The following is a 15,682-nucleotide window of genomic DNA, read 5'->3' as shown; positions in this document are numbered from 1 at the left end:
GGCCCCTCCCCTACATTTATCCCCCCTCCCCCCAGTGCCAAGCCCTGGTCAGCCTGGGGGCCTAGCCCAGGCAGGCAGGATAGCTGGTGAATGCCTGGGAAGAGCTCACCTCCCACTGTGGCCCTGTCCCCTGGAGTGCCTGTGGTCACACAGCCACACCTCAAACCTCACCCTCAGTGCCAGATGCAAGCTGAGCTGTGACCCTGACCAAGGACCGCCCCCCCTTCCTGACCCAGAATGGGCACAGTGTGGTATGTGTGGGCAGGCGTCTGAGTGCACGGATGACTGGGTGAGCCTCTGTGTGCGTGTTTGAGCATGCCTGCGGGTGAGTCCATGTGAACACGTGTGTACGTGTGTGCGCATGTGTGCTACGTGTGCAGGCACTCATGCGTCTGCGGGTATGGGTGCCGAATGCGGCTCAGCTTGTCTCCCTGTGTGTGTTTGTATGTCTATGCCAGCGAGGTAGGTGAAGTTTGAGAGTAGAAAGTGGCCTGGCTTTAAGGCTAATTAATTGAACTTAGGGAATGAGGCTCAGTGGTGGGCGGGAATGGCCCCCTGATCTCACACAGCAGAGTCCCCCAGCCAGCCAAGGACACATCACCTCCTCCTCACCAGGTTTGCAGGGAGGCTGAATAAACAGAAGACCCAGCGTAGACCCTGCCCTTGTTCAGCCCCTCCAGGAAGTGAGGGCCCTGACCTCTTGCCCTCCCCTCAAGGGGGAGCCCAGCCCCCACCATCTATTCACCCCTGAGACCTGTAGGTGCCTGGCAGCCAGTAGGGGTGGGAGTGAGGGGTTCATCTGGGAGGACTCCTGGGGGAAGAACACCTTGGCCACCCTGAGCACCCTCCAGTGCCCCCCAGAATCCTGTTCACTGGACTTCAGACACTCAGTGGGTAACTCACACTTGCCCCTGTAATGCGGGCTGAAGGAGGCAAGTCTGGCGCCAAAGGAGGGAAGTTTTAGCTTTATAAGGGGCCTGAGAGAGAGCAGCCTTTCCCAGTATTCCTTAGAGACTCCCAGCTCACCCTGAATCTGGGGGCTGGCGATGGGGATTTAGAGCCTCTCCTCTGGCCCCAGAGAGGCTGTGGAAATGGGGGAACTGGGGTGTGGAAGAGAGCTGTGCCAGGAGCTGGGAGACCTCGTTCCATTCCAGCTCAGTGTCCAACCCCTACAGGGCCCAGGGCAAACCTCAGTTTCCCTTCGTGATGACAAGGACAGCCTGAGGCAGAGAAAGGGGCCAAGGAAAAGCTGATACATCTACTCTCACCCTGGCTCAGACACCACCTCCTCTCGGCACCAAACCACTGGTGGGCCCCAGGCCTCTGAGCTCCAAGGCCAAAGCCTTCCCTGGGCCCGAAGCCAGTTCTAGGCAGGGAGCTCTCAGGGGCAGGGCCAATTGCTACCTGCTCTGGGTGCCCAGCCCCATACCCAGACCATGGGCATGTTGTATGTTCCCCCACTCCAGTCCCAGGGCAGAAGGGGAGGAGCCCAAAGAGGGTGGTCATCCCTGTACACTGTGCATCTGCCTAAGAGGACCCCATCTTACCTGGGGCTCCCGGCTCCCCTTTGTCCGTAGTCCTGGCTCCCGCTGCCACCACTGCCACACAACCACCACCAGAAGTAGGCCCACCGCCCTCACCTGGGCCAGTTCCTGGCAGACCTGCAGGAACAAGAGAAAACAGATGAGCTGGGAGGCGCCACCAAACAGGCTCTTCCCATCGGTCAGCCCCAGCGTGGCTGACAGAGGCCCAGCTCAGCCTCGTCTGGTTCTGAGACCTTGGTCTCTGTGGACGTGGCTTTCTCTTCTATGAAATGAGGTATTGGGCTTGACTTTTCCAGGGCACTGGCTATGTGTCCACTCCATGCTTGGAGTCAGAACACTATGTCTCAGCCCTTGGAGCATTCCCAGACTACAGATACAACAAGAAAGCTGTTACTAATCCTCCTGTCTTCAAGAGTCTGCCCTGTGGGCTTGGAGACCTAGGGTGCAATCAGGTACCACCGCTTTGTGGCCTGGGGCAATTCCTCTGAGCCTCAGTTTGTCTCATCTTTAAAGTGGGGAGACTACATCTCCCCAGATGCTGAACTCACACTGGGAGTGCCAAATGAATAGTGACACTTTTTTATTCTTTGTTTTGCACCTTCTAGTTCAGGTGATTCTCACATTACTGTTGTGCCCATTATACAGCTGAAAAAATGGAAGCCCAGAGAGATCCTAGAAGGAAGGAACAACAAAGGCAACAAGGTGCCCTGGGTCTCCTGGCTGAAAGGCCTGAGCACTTTCTCTGCAGGCCAGGCCTCCACAAAAGTTTCTCCTCCCCAGATGTGAGCCGCTCCTCCAGCTGAAGACCCCCATCATCACTCCCTCGGGGCTGAGGCATCCTCGAGCTTTATCTTTTTGTCTGTGCTTTAAGTTATTTCTAATTTTAAACTCCAATTAGCTGTGCTAGCTAAACGGTGTCAGTGGCCTGCGGTCACAGCTTCGAATCACCCCCACCACTCTCTCCCCATCACTGCTGCTGAGACTGGTAGGGGGTATCGTGTGGGCTCAACAGGGCTGGATGCAGGTGGGGGTCTCTGTCAGCCATCTTCCCTCCACGAGCAGTCTGGTCAAGTGGATGGGAGGGGGCAAAAGATACATCACGGGCAGGAAATTGGGTTGGGACTATCTGGGCTTTTATTAGCTCCAGCTCCCAGGAGAATGGGGACCATACAGTTTGCGGGGAGGTGAGTGGTCACCAAACAAGACTTCGCATGTGCTGAGCTTTCACTATGGACCAAGGCTGTGCTAAAGGACCTCTGACACAGGACTTCTGGTCCTCACAACTTTCTCCACCCTGCAAATAAGGAAACTGCCTCAGAGAGGCCTAGTTCCCAGCTCTTGCTCTTAAAAGGCACAGTGTGTATTTGAGCCCAAATCTTTCCTGGGTCCAGAGCTCTCGGTCTTAGTCACAACACTGTGACCTCAGGTGTCTGTGAACTTGGGAGAGTGGAGGAAGGTGAGAGATGGAGGCTTTCCCCGTCTCCCCAGGAGCCAGGGCTGGGCCTGCGTGTATCATGTGCACATCCACACTCTCACAGCCTGCCACATGCATACACATATACACACACACACCAGGGTTCTCACCTTCCCTCCCAGCACTGCCACCCCAGGGCACAGGCAACACACACCTCGTGGCATCCCCTCCTGCTACTGACACCCACGCCCAAGCACTCTCGGTTCCCCACAATCACAATGACTCCCCAAGCACACATCCTCACAGTTTCATACAGTCAGACTGTGAGTCTCCCACCAGTCATACGCTCAGCCTCAGCCCCAGCCAAACTCCTGTCACACGCCAGAGCCCTCATACCACCCTATAGCCAGGTACAGCTGTCCAAACACCTCCACATCACACACACCCGCACAACTGCCTTCTATCGGCCTGCCCACCACGTCCCAGCTCAGTCCACGGCAGGAACGAGGAGACCCAAGGGACCAGTCCCCTCCCTCAGCGACTAGGTCAGTCTGGTCACAGCCTGGTCACAGCGGCTCAGTGGCAGAGAATAAGAACATGTAAGTGCACACACATACACACACTTATACAGACACACTCACACATGAGCCTGGTGGACTGACACTAACACTGCGGGCTGTATGTACTCATGACCACCAAAACCTACCCAGTGTACAAACAAGACCCTCCAGGCACATGGGGACACACATCCCAACACACAGAGGGGAGTCTGGTGACAAAGAACATAGTACACACATAGCTGCGGAGGGCACACAGAGCCTCAGGGCACTCAAAGAGGTATATACACATACACACAGGCAAGTCACACATGTTTAAAAGGACACAGAGGGTCAAGTCCCAGACCCGGTGACAAAGAACACACAAGGAGACACAGATACACAACATACCTACATGACAGATACGGACAACTCAGCAGAAGACAGGGTCCACGCACATAGGGTACGGGCCAGAGGAGAAAGGAACGTCGCTTCACTCACACCAAATCCTTCTGACCCGGTTCTGGTGGGGTTCTCAGTGGGGCTCTCCCCTCCCCGACAAGGACGAATGGAGGAGTTGGGGAAGTGCGGCAGTTCTGACGGTGCCCACCTCCTGCCTCTTCACCCTTTCCCTCCTCCGCCTCCTCCCCTCTCCCGGCTGGGCCCCCAAAGGGGTGGCATCTGGACTGGGAAGGGGCCACTGGAAAAGGGGGCTGGGGGGCGTAGGGGTGGGAGGGGAAGGGCAGGGGATAGTGTAGCATGGAGCCACGCCCAGCCCGGAGACAGACGGGGAGAAACACACAGAGACTGAAAGAAGAGAACGAGAGAGGAGGAGGCGCCGCGCCGGCTGGGCCGGGCAGGGTCCCAGCGGCGGGAGGCGAGGCCCAGCGGGCGGCCTGGCCTCAGCCCCGCGGTAGAAAAGATGAGGCGGCGGACAGGCAGGGGGCGGCGAGCGTGGCCGGGGGCGCCCCTCGCGGAGGACAGGATCTAGGGGGTGGCGGGAGGTGGACTGAGGGTGGGGTGATGGGGCGCAAGGGCAGCCGGATGGGTACTAGGAAGAGGCGGACGGGGGAACACTGAGGGGGTGGGGACGGATGGACGGACAGAGGGCCCCAGTAATTCGGAAGGGACGGTGGACCCTCGGAGGCGCGGGTAGAGAGGGCCCGGGAGCAGACGGACAAGAGCCCCTCAGCCCTTACCGCTGGAGAGAGGGCCAGACAGACGGACGGGGGCACGGAGACACCGGCGGGTCTCGGAGCGCGGCGGGACTTTCGCCGGCCGCGGCTCAGTTTCGGAAACGGGAACCGGAGCGGGGAGGGAAAGGGAGGGACGGTTCGCCCTCGGGGCAGCCCGATCCCACGTCCGGGCCCGGCCCTCACTCACCTCCGGGCTCGGGCCAGGCGCCAGGGGTCGCGGTGGCTAGAGTCTGGCTCTCGGCGCGGCTCCCGGGCGCGGGCGCGGATGGGGGTTCGGTGCGCACCCGACCCGGACGGGCCTGGTGGCCGGTGAGGTACCACCCGGGCCTCGGCGCGGCGGGCGAACGCCGGGGGTCGCTCAAGTGATCCCGGGTCCGCAGCCTCTAGCTCCCGCGCAGCGGCACACGGAAGTGCGAGGGGGCGAGGCGGCGCGGAGCGACCTCACCCAGGTGCCGGCCCCGGCCGCGGCCCCGCCCTGGGCCCGCCCCCACGAGGGCCCGCCTCCACCCGCGGCCCCCGGGGGTCTAGCGGCCAGGCTTTCCCTGGCCCGCCACTCAGTGTCTGGGCCTCTCCGCCCGCCCCGGCACCCCTCGCCCCCGCCCGCCATTAGGGCACTACCAGCCCTCAGAAGGGGCCTCATTTTACGGAGGACGCTGAGGCCGGGGGCTTGGGGTGGGGGGCGATCTCCCCGCCCCACGCCCCGCACAGCGAGCCGGAGAGGCGCCGGAGGGGGTTCCCCAGCTCCCAGCGCCCGCGCCCGGGACTCCCGCCCCGCCAGCTGGCCCGCCTCGCCGGGCCCTCGCTCTTTCTCTTCCTGTTGGCTGGAGTGCGGACGCGGCCGGGCTCCGTGCCCGCCGCCAGGCCGGCTAGTCCCGGCCCTGCCCCCGGAGACGAGTGGGAAGACTCCAGGGCGGGAGGCTCTAGATGGTCCACCACTGCTGGTCAAGTGATTCTGGGAGCAGTCCCTACCCCGATCCACCAGTATTCCTCCCTCCTGCCCCTGCTTTTCAGAGTTCCCCATCGCCTCTGGGAGGCTCCTGATCTTCCTTTCCAGACTTAGAACTTGGTTGTCTGACATAACTCATTCATTCATTTCATTCACTGGGTATCCTCTGGGCCTCAAGTCTGGGGAAAGAGTAAGGCGCAGGGAATCCATTCCCTTGCCCCCAAAGATCAGAAAACCAAACCAATGACTCCATACTCCAAAGAAACGTCACTTTTCAGAGGAAAAGAAGAGGGTTCCAGTTCCAGGCCTACCTCCTGGGGGACCACCTAGAGGACAGTCTGCACAGCTCTTCCCAGCTGAGACCTAAGGGATGAAAATGGGAGGCAATCCCTGAGGAAGCCTGACCTGATCAAGGGGCCCACAGCTAACACAGGCCATGGCCAGGACATTAGTCTTCTCAAAGAGCAGGTGGCTGCAGCTGTTAGAGTGGAGTGGGCTTGTGGGGGAAATGCATGGACAGAGTGGCTGCAGGCAAAGAGACGGGCTGGACAGGGGCAGAGGTGCTGCCATGTTGTTCAGGTGGGAGGACCCTAGGTTGGGGAAGATGGGTGGGAAGAAGGGGCCACACCAAGTGGGTTACAGGGCTGTGGGGGTGGGAGGAAGGGGTGTCCAATGAGACCTCCAGGGATGGAGAGCCTGGCAGAGATGTGAATCCTGAAACTGTTTTAAGTGTGTGTCGGTGGGGGTGGCAGGGGTGGTCTGGACTGGAAAGAGAAAAACTACAATGATTCTTCCCACAAATGGGAGGCTGGGGTGGGGGGCAGGCGGCTGCTACTCTACATTCCAGAAGGAGGACCTAGTTTGAAAACTGGTTATTGTCTAGGTTCCCAGCACTGGTGCCTGTCCCCTACCCCACTGGGGGAGGCTCTATCCACCAAACTGAACCTTCAGGTCACACTGGACTATCATTTGGGAAATAGGGCTTATGTCCTACTCCTCACAACTAGTCTTTTGTACACACTGTTCCCTGGGACTGAATGCCATTTCCCACCCATCCCCAAATCTCTACCTCTCTTTGTTGTGTCCATTCAAATGCCACTCTTCTGTGATGCCCAGCTGTGAATCCATGGCACTTCCCTGAGCTAAGGGACTCCATTCATTAGTGTGATTTGTGTCCTCACAAATCACACTACCCCCACCCCATGGCTTCCGTGGGGTTGGGCTGGAGGAAAGGGGAGCAAGGTGAGCTTTAGGTGACTTTTGCTCACCTGGGATCAAGTTTCCCTCCTGGCTCCTCCCTCCAGGTCCACAGAGGCCAACCTAGCCTCTCCCTCAACATCAACAATAGGCCCAGCCTGTGCCAGGGATCACTGGAGGGAGGGCAATGGAGGGCTGCCTCTTGGGGAGCTCCAGGGCCAGCCACCAGACCTTTGCTCCCACACCCCGAGGTTCACCTTGGAAAATGGAAAAGAAGAATAATCTCTATCACTGATGGAGCTTCCCCGGTGCCAGGTCCTGTGCTGGGTACTGGATGTGTGCAATCTGATCAGTCCTCAAGGCACTTTAAGGTGAAGGCCACTATTAGGGCCACTTTTGGTGATGAGCAAACTGAGTCTCAAGGAGAGATGAAGCCACTTGCCCAAGGATTCACAGCTAGTAAATGGCAGAGGTGGGATTCAAACCAAGGTCCACCTGGCTCCAAAGTCCAGGGGTTCTCAGTCTCAGCACTACTGACCCTTGGGTCAGATGATCCTTTGTTGTGGGGGCTGTTCTGTGCATTGGAGGATGTTTAGCAGCATCCCTCGCCTCCACCCACTGGATGCCAGTAGCTCCCCTCCCTTAAGTCGTGACAGATAAAAATGTCTCCAAAAAGGGAACCCTCCTACACGGTTGGTGGAAATGTAAATTGGTGCAGCCACTATGGAAAACAGTATGGAGGTTCCTCAAAAAAACTAAAAATAGAGTTGCTATATGAGGCAGCAATCCCATTCCTGGGCATATACCCAGACAAAACTATAAATCGAAAAGATACAAGCACCCCTATGTTCATAGCAGCACTATTCACAATAGCCAAGACATGGAAACAACCTAAATGTCCATCAACAGATGAATGCATAAAGAAGATGTGGTACATATATACAATGGAATATTACTCAGCCATAAAAAAGAATGAAATAATGCCATTTGCAGCAACATGGATGGACGTAGAGATGATCATATTAAGTCAGAAAGAGAAAGACAAGTACCATAAGATATCACTTATATGTGGAATCTAAAATATGGCACAAATGAACCTATCTACAAAAGAGAAACACAGACATAGAGAACAGATTTGTGGTTGCCGAGGGGGAGGGAGGTGGGGGAGGAATGGATTGGGAGTTTGGGATTAGCAGGTACAAACTATTATATATAGGATGGATAAACAACAAGGTCCTACTGTATAGCACAGGAAACCATATTCAATATCCTGTGAAAAACCATAATGGAAAAGAATATGATAAAGAATGTATAGGGCTTCCCTGGTGGTGCAGTGGTTGAGAGTCCGCCTGCCGATGCGGGCGACGCGGGTTCATGCCCCGGTCTGGGAGGATCCCACATGCCGCAGAGCGGCTGGGCCCATGAGCCATGGCCACTGAGCCTGTGAGTCCCGAGCCTGTGCTCTGCAATGGGAGAGGCCACAACAGTGAGAGGCCCACGTACCTCAAAAAAAAAAAAAGAATGTATATATATAAATATAAAAATATATGTATAACTGAATCACTTTGCTGTACAGTCAAAATTAACACAACATTGTAAATCAACTATCCTTCAGTAAAATAAATTTTTAAAAAAATGTCTCCAGACACAGTCAAATGCCCCCTAGGGGGCAAAACCACCCCTTGTGAGAGTGAGAACCACTACTTTAGAGCAGGACGGGTGTTGCAGGAACAAGAAGGATTTAAATTAGACACCAGGAAGCACTTTCCTGGCCCTCAGGATTATGCAGACTCATGAACTCAGGGGCTGTGGGCACACACTAGCTTCAGCCAATCTTTCTCCTATGGAGATTCCAAGGGGAGGCGAGATGTCCCCAGAGAAGGGCAAGGGGCTGAGGCTGTGCAGGCCACACTGTGGCCAATGCAGAGAAAGGATGCAGGTGGGCTTCCCTCTAGAGACAGGTCCTGGGACCAGGGGACCCAGGGAGAACAGGCTTGTGTGGGGTCCAGGGAATCCAGGCCAAGCTCGGATGGAGCCACTCTGCATGTCGGAGTTGCCCTTTGGTGCCACACTGGGTGGGCCAGGGCACAGTCCAGGTGAGCTTGCTTCTGTGCCTCCACAACCCGACTGGTACTGACCTTAGAAGGGCCTGCTGAGGCTTGGGAGCAAGTCTTGGCTGTGTCACATGCTAACTGTATGACCCTGGGCGGGTGACCACACCTCTCTGATCCTGAGTTCTCACCTGTGAAATGGGCTGATGACAAACCATGTTGGTGGTTAAGTGTCGGGTGAGATGATGTGTGTGCAGTTTCAGCCAGGGTGGGCACCTGGTGAGGCTAAGCTCACACTGGTCAGGGGCACAGGTAAGGTCACTTTGCCAAGTCACAGGCTGTCGGCCTCGGAAGAGCCCTTGTTAGCCTCTCACGATATGGGGCATAAATCCCCGTGCAGGGCTGGGCCCACAGCAGCCACCCGGAAGTGGTGCTTTCCCTTTTCCCCTGTCCAGGTTTGCAGCCACGGAAACAGGCCCAGCAGAGTTAGCACTGAGCAGTCTCCAGACTCCTACCCTGAGCACCCACCCAGGGCTGTCCCCCTGCAGGCTCCCTGGAGGGTTAGTCCAGAGGATCGCCAGCCTGACCCCTGCAGCTTCCACCCCACCCAGAGGCCATTAACCCTGGGGGCCCTCACACCCCTCCCCAGGAAGGCCAGGACTCAGCCAAGCAACCTGGAAAAGGTCTGGACCTCCCTCCATCTCTGGGGCCCACCCACCTGAGGGGGCAGGATGGGGTCCCCCACTTGATCCCTGCCAAGAGTTGGTCCTTGTTCCGGCCTCTCTGCCTATGCTGCCTCTCTGTTTCTGCTTCTCTGTATCACCATCCCTGTCCCTGAAGCTTTGGCTGCCATCACCATCCCCATCACATCCAGAGCACTGGCCTGACCAAGGGAGAGTGGGCTCATGTTTCTGGAGCAGAAGGCCTAGGCCAGCAGGGATGGTGCTCCTGGGCAACTGCTGGGGATGGCAGAGCCTGGATGGGTCCTGTTGGGGGTAGCGCATGCAGGTGAGAAGGGCACTTGGAACATGGTCCAACCTGTGGCCATGCCTCACGTCACCAAGATGACCATGGGCAGGGATTTCCGCCTCAGGCACTGGGTAAGCAACAAGTAAGGGAAGTGGCCTTGGGGGTAGTACCAAATGGTAGGGAAGTGCCAGGTCAGGGGCCTGAACAGGCCAAGTTTACATCCTGGCTCCACCCTGGACCTGTGTCGTAACTGTGCCTCACCTTCCTCATCTGTGGAATGGAGAAGAGAACAGTAATATTGGCCTGGTGGGTGGTTGAGAGGATGGAAGAGATCAAGATTGTGGGGCACTAGGGGCAGAGCTCAATCCATGCTGGTGTTAACTACCAAAGAGTTGGTGAGGCCGGCTAATGGTCCACAAGTTCTGTCCTCAAAACATCTTCGGGTGAAACTTGAGAAATACTTGCGGTAGACAAGGGGAAGGTGCTTTCTGGGAGTTCAGGGCACAGGGCTTTCCCCGGGCTCTCACAGAGCAGGCAGCCCCTGGACTACCCCAGTCCTGCACTGACCACCGCACAGCCCCTGCTCTTGAGTCCCCTCTTCGGGCTCCTCTACTCCTCTGCCCACCAAAGGGGTGTGGATGGGCATTGGTGTTGTCAGGGGCAGTCACGGACTAGCAGCTATCCCCTGGCACAAAGACCCAGGTGACCCCCCAGCTCTCCAGCATCACCCCTACTCCCCCATCACCCCCACACAGCAGCACGCCCTCTGCTAAGATCTGCCAGGTTTTACACTAGGCTCTGACACCTGCGGAGTCGGAGGGGCTCTGTCACCCACAGGGCGGGGAGGGCCGCCGGCCTCAGCAGCTGCCTCGCTCGCTCACCTGCCTCAGTCTCCCTCCGCAGCGGGCAGCTCACCGTGCCCAGCTTGGCCGGTGGGAAACGGGGGACAGCGGGTAGGGGCGGCCTCGCCCCCCAGCAGCGGCTGCGGCGCATACGCCCCCGCAGGCCCGTCTCCCGCGTTCCGGGTCCAGCCTAGCCTACCTAGCCCCGGGGAGACCTTTCCGAACGGCGGGCGGAGGCGTCCGCCTCTCCTCGTGACTCAGGCCCGGCTATAAATGACCCGGCTGTATTCCCGGGTCGCGCCGTCACCTGGAGGCTGGAGTGACGCCGCCTCCTGGACCCGGGCGCTGGGCGGTGTCTTCTCCTTGCCCTTCGCTGCTGGCTCCGTCCAGGAGAGTCAGGGAGACTTGAGCACGCCCGTTTCAAGGATGGCGCAACCTAGAGCCTGGGCGAGAGTGTCGTCCAAGGCACCAAAGCCTGACCTCTGGGTGGGAGGACTGGGACTGGGGGGTGGCGGGTGGTGAGAGATGGGGAGGGAGACTCACAGAAACCTAGAAAAGTAATGAAGTAATGACACACATTGGCTGTTCTGATGAAAACCAGAGCAAATAAGGAAAATAATGACAAGTTTACAGAGAAAAGTAGAGATTTCTCATAATTGCACGGGTAATTTCATCTCCTCAGACAGACCTACCCTCCACACTGTTGTTGTATCTTAGAAATTGTCCTACTGGAAGGCACAATCCAGGCAGGCTTTCTGGAGGAGGTGACTGTGAGGAGGTGACAGAGCAGTCTGGGGCTCAGGACCCCTTAATCATTTTACCCTAGGACCAGGATGAGGGATCCTAGGTTCCTGACCCAGCCTTCACCCAGGGTTTGCCAACGACTCTTGGCCGGGCTGTGAGCAGGGGCAGTGAGCAGTGCCTGGAGAGAGAAGTGGTTGGGCCAGTTGAACCAGCAGAGCCCGAGCAAGGTACTTGCGCAGTCAGCACCCTCCATCCTGGGTGTGCTCATGCTGTGCTTTGCTCTTGAAGATGCCATTCGATCAAGCTCTTAGCCGTCTAACAAGGCCCCATGCAAAAGGTCCTCCTCTAGGGAGACTTCCAGATTCCTGTCTCTAACTAAAGAGGTCCTCTGCTTCCTATGAGCCCTCCCCTCAGTTCTAACCCACTCCCACCCCCTCTGTCCAGGACCTCTCCTGAGGCACCAACCACATGGTGCAGACGCTCCAGAGTAGGAAGAACTAGCATGCAGCTTCCACACTAACTCACTGTGTGACCTTGAGCAAATGCCAGCCATCTCTGAGCCTCAGTTTCCTCATCTGTAAAATCCCCAGCCCTTGAGGCTGCTCTGAGGATGGATTGAAATGCTGGCTGCAGAGGGCCCAGCCCTATGCCCAGCACTAGAAACAGTCAGCTGGGCTGTTCATGTCCATCTCCCCGAGGCTGCGAGCTCCCTTGGCAGACATACACCTCCTCCTCAGTGCCCAGCAGCCTGTGGTGGGCAGAGACAGAGGTTGCCAGGTGAGGAGCCTCCCCAGGGAGCTGAGTCTCACCCTTAGGCTACTTGCCCACCCCACCACCTTCATATGCCTGGGCCTTGCCTCTGCCCACAGGATTCTGCAGGAACGGACTGTGGCCATCTTGGCCACAGCAGCTAGGCCTGTGGCCAGGCTGCTGGGCAGGCCTGGGCAGCAGGAATGGTGAGCCCTGGGAGCTAGAAACACAGCCAGTTTGCAGGCCAGCCCCTCAGGGCCTGTGCGCACCAGGCAGTCGTCCCAGGGCAATAGAGGGAAGAGTGGCAAGGCTGGAATTTCTGGATGGGGGTGGCATTTGGGTCAAAGGCTGGGATATATAATCTAAGTCCTCAGGTGGGGCCCATGTGGGACCCTTTACACCCTCACTCTAGGCCAGTGGGGTGAGGGCTCCAGCTAGCTGCATCCAGCTGTACCAGGTTTCCGCAGGTGGGCACTGGAACTGGGGCCTCAGCTTCAGGCCACAGGCCTAGGATCACAGGGAGATTTGGGAGCCTTGCAAAGAAGATGAACTAGACTTTCAACTTGGCCTCAGGTTTCACAACCTGGAAGCCTGGGAAGTTCATGCTGATGTGTGCTGTAGCTCTACTGTGTTGCAGAGCAACCATGCTGGTCTGTCCTTTGGGGTGGGAAGGTAGCTTTCTTGTGTGGGGGGCCCCTCTTTGCCTCGGGAGCAGCTCTCTGGAGGGAAAGCAGAAAGGATGAGGAGGGAACTTGGGGAAGTGTGAGTGGGTTTTAGTGCTGGGCAATAGGGGTTGTGGTGGGAGTGTTCTGTGAAATCTGGCTTTGGGTTCTTGTGTGTGCACCTAGGTGCCGGCTGGTGTGCACGTGTGGGGGGCTGGGAGGTGGGGATGGAGGGAAGCTGGTGGCAGTGATGCCCAGTCTTCCCTCCTGTTCCTCAAGCCCCCTCCTTCCACACCACCCACATGAAGCCGCCGGAATCTAGAGGAGAAGACTCCAAGGAAGCCTCCGCTGCCCACCAGGCTCTTGAGAAGCCAGGCTGTGGCCAGACCTCAGCCTGTGTGGGGTGGGTGTGGTGCATGGCATAGCTGTGCCACAGGGGACGAGAAATGAACTTTTCTTCCCTCAGGCAGAAGCTTTGCTCCGAGAGGCGGGGAAGGGACAAAGGATTCCCAGCCCCCGAGGTGGATCCAAGTGGGCCTGCGCTGGGCAGCCTCCTGCCCTTTCCCTGCCTCTCAACCTCCACCCCCCACAATGTCGCCACCCCAGCCAGGCCCCGGGTCACTATGGAAGTGTGTACAGGTCTTTGTCCCCTTGGTGCCTCAGTACCCCCATTCTTTGTTTTTTGGCTGCACTGCACAGCATGTGGGATCTTAGTTCCCTGACCAGGGATCGAACCCACCCTCCCTACACTGGAAGCACAGAGTCTTAACCACTGGACGGCCAGGGAAGTCCCTCAGTCTCCCCATTCTGACTTCTCCATTCTTTTGCCCCCACTGCCGCCGCCCTGGGCCACCAGTGCCTCTTGTCTGGCCACCTGCAGTCTTCTGTACTCAGGACCCCAGCTCCGCGCCCCCAACAATTCTTTTTTCTCACAGGAGACACACACCCCTCCTGAAGAGTCCAGGACTGCTCAGTCCCAGCCCCAAAGTGACCATGGGTCTCTCGGGATAAAGGACAAAGTCTCGACATGACTGTCAGGCCCAGCCTGGTTCAGCCCTGCCTCCCCGGCCCCTGCCAAGCACCCCAGCTCCTGTGAGAGAAATTTCTTTCAGTTCCTACCAGACAACCTCCTGTAGTTTCTCACCTCCAGGCCTTTGCCCATGCTCTTCCCTTTGCAAGGTGCACCATGCCTAGCTAACTCCTTCTCAGTCTTCATATAGCTTCTAGCTTAGTTACCACCTGTTCCAGGAAGCCTCCCCTAGCCCCTGTACCAGGTTAGGCAGAGCTCAGACATCAGGGCAGAGTGTGCCCTCTCTCCCTGGGGAACACCACCACTGGGGGGTTGGGGGATTGTCCTTCCACCTCCCCACCCAGGCCTGCCCAGCTTCCAAGCCCCAGCGCAATGCTTTACCTCAGCCCCCAGGTCTCTGAAGAAGAGAGAACAGGGTGACCAGCAGGAAGTAAGGGGATAACCTGTGGTGGGGGCGATGGTTCTCAGGATGACTCCTACAGCTCCGGCCCACCTGCACTACAGGGCATCCCCTGGGAGTTGGTACCACCAACTGATCCTCCAGATTTGCCCAGGGCTTCCAGGGCTTGGGGGACTTGGTCTCTCAGCTGAGCCCCAGCTCAAAGGGAACCCTAGCAACTGAGGATGGGCCCGGCATCCTGGGTCATGTCTGATGGGAGGTAGGCATGAAGTGAAGCTTCTGGAGAAGGACAAACCTCTGGGCTGGGGTGGGCCTGAGCACACACAAGTAAGCGAGTTTGTGTCAGGGGTGGAGATTGTAGCAGAAAGCAGCTAGAAACAGGCCCCCGATGGGCATGCCTGAAGAGGTGCCTGGCAAGCACTGTGAAGCTGGAGCCTCACCCTGCGGTGCCTCTGACTTGCTTCAGAATCCCAGGAGTCCCCTCTGCCCCTCCAGGCCTTGATAGCTCCAGCTATACAAGAGAGGCGACAGGATGGGACGTATTAAGTTATCACTAGGATGATACTGGCCCCTGCCAAGGATAGGCTGAGCAGTTCAAAACAGCCTCTCGTTTAGTGCTTGGGGCAGCTCCAGTTTACAGGTGAGGAAACTGAGGCTCAGAAGGGTGAGGTCACCACCCAAGGCCACTCGGCAGGTCAGGAAGAGGCGGGCCCCCAGGTCTGTGTGAGGTCGCAGCCTCCAGCCTTTTCGCAGGAGGACCTGGTGGCTTCAGAGGCAGAGGCTCCTAGTAGTTAAACTTGGTCTCTGGGTTCCCCTCCCAGCTCAGCCCTCACTGGCTGTGTGACCTCGGGCAGGTAGCTCAGCTTCTCTGAAACACAACGAAGGATGATAAGAGCCCTAGCTCTCCGTGGCCACAAGGATTAATTGACCCAGTGAGGGTAAGGAGGAGGCCACTGCCTTCCCTATCCCATCTCTCCCTCCTCCCCAAGTCCGCATGAGGACATGCTGGGAGCACGGACAGGAGTGGGCCACTCTGAGGGTTGCAGGCATCAGGTTCAGCAGTTCCACCCAGATACATTCTTCTCTTTACCCCTTGGCTAGGAACCTCCCCCAGGCACCATGGCGAGCCCCCCAATTGCCATCTAATTGCCTCCACCTGGGTAGAGCAGGCATTCTGATCCCATCCCACAGAGGAGGAAACTGAGGCTCGGGTAAACCCCCGCCCAAGGCCACACAGGTTGTTAGAGGAGAATGAGGCAGGAGCCCAAGGCCTGGCTTGTCCATGTGTCCTGCAGAGAGTCCCTGCCCCTTCCTTAGACAAAGGCAGGATGCTGTGGTGGGGACCGGCTCTGCTGCCCTCCAGTTGGTTCTGACAGGGGCATTGTCAGGACAATTCCTCAG

At 57.7% G+C, this 15,682-nt stretch overlaps 1 protein-coding gene across 3 annotated transcripts in view; it reads right to left on the bottom strand.

Annotated features, from left to right (window-relative positions):
• Window positions 1-5,091, bottom strand: part of PRKCD (protein kinase C delta) — a 29,690-nt gene extending 24,599 nt beyond the window's left edge. For 2 of the 3 annotated variants that reach the window (XM_027121093.1, XM_027121094.1), the window contains exons 1-2: window positions 4,878-5,087; window positions 1,548-1,661 (exon numbers count right to left, since the gene is read on the bottom strand). The gene's annotated coding sequence lies outside the window, so the exon portion shown is untranslated. Of the gene's footprint in view, window positions 1-1,547; window positions 1,662-4,877 lie in introns of all 3 variants that reach the window. The other variant, XM_027121095.1, reaches the window with a different exon arrangement.
• Between the last annotated feature and the right edge of the window lie 10,591 nt (window positions 5,092-15,682).

Source organism: Aethalodelphis obliquidens, unplaced genomic scaffold, assembly GCF_003676395.1.
Source record: "Aethalodelphis obliquidens isolate GAN/ISIS:26980383/991018 unplaced genomic scaffold, ASM367639v1 scaffold22, whole genome shotgun sequence".
NCBI lineage: Eukaryota > Metazoa > Chordata > Mammalia > Artiodactyla > Delphinidae > Aethalodelphis > Aethalodelphis obliquidens.
This window is presented reverse-complemented; position numbering and strand designations above follow the sequence as displayed.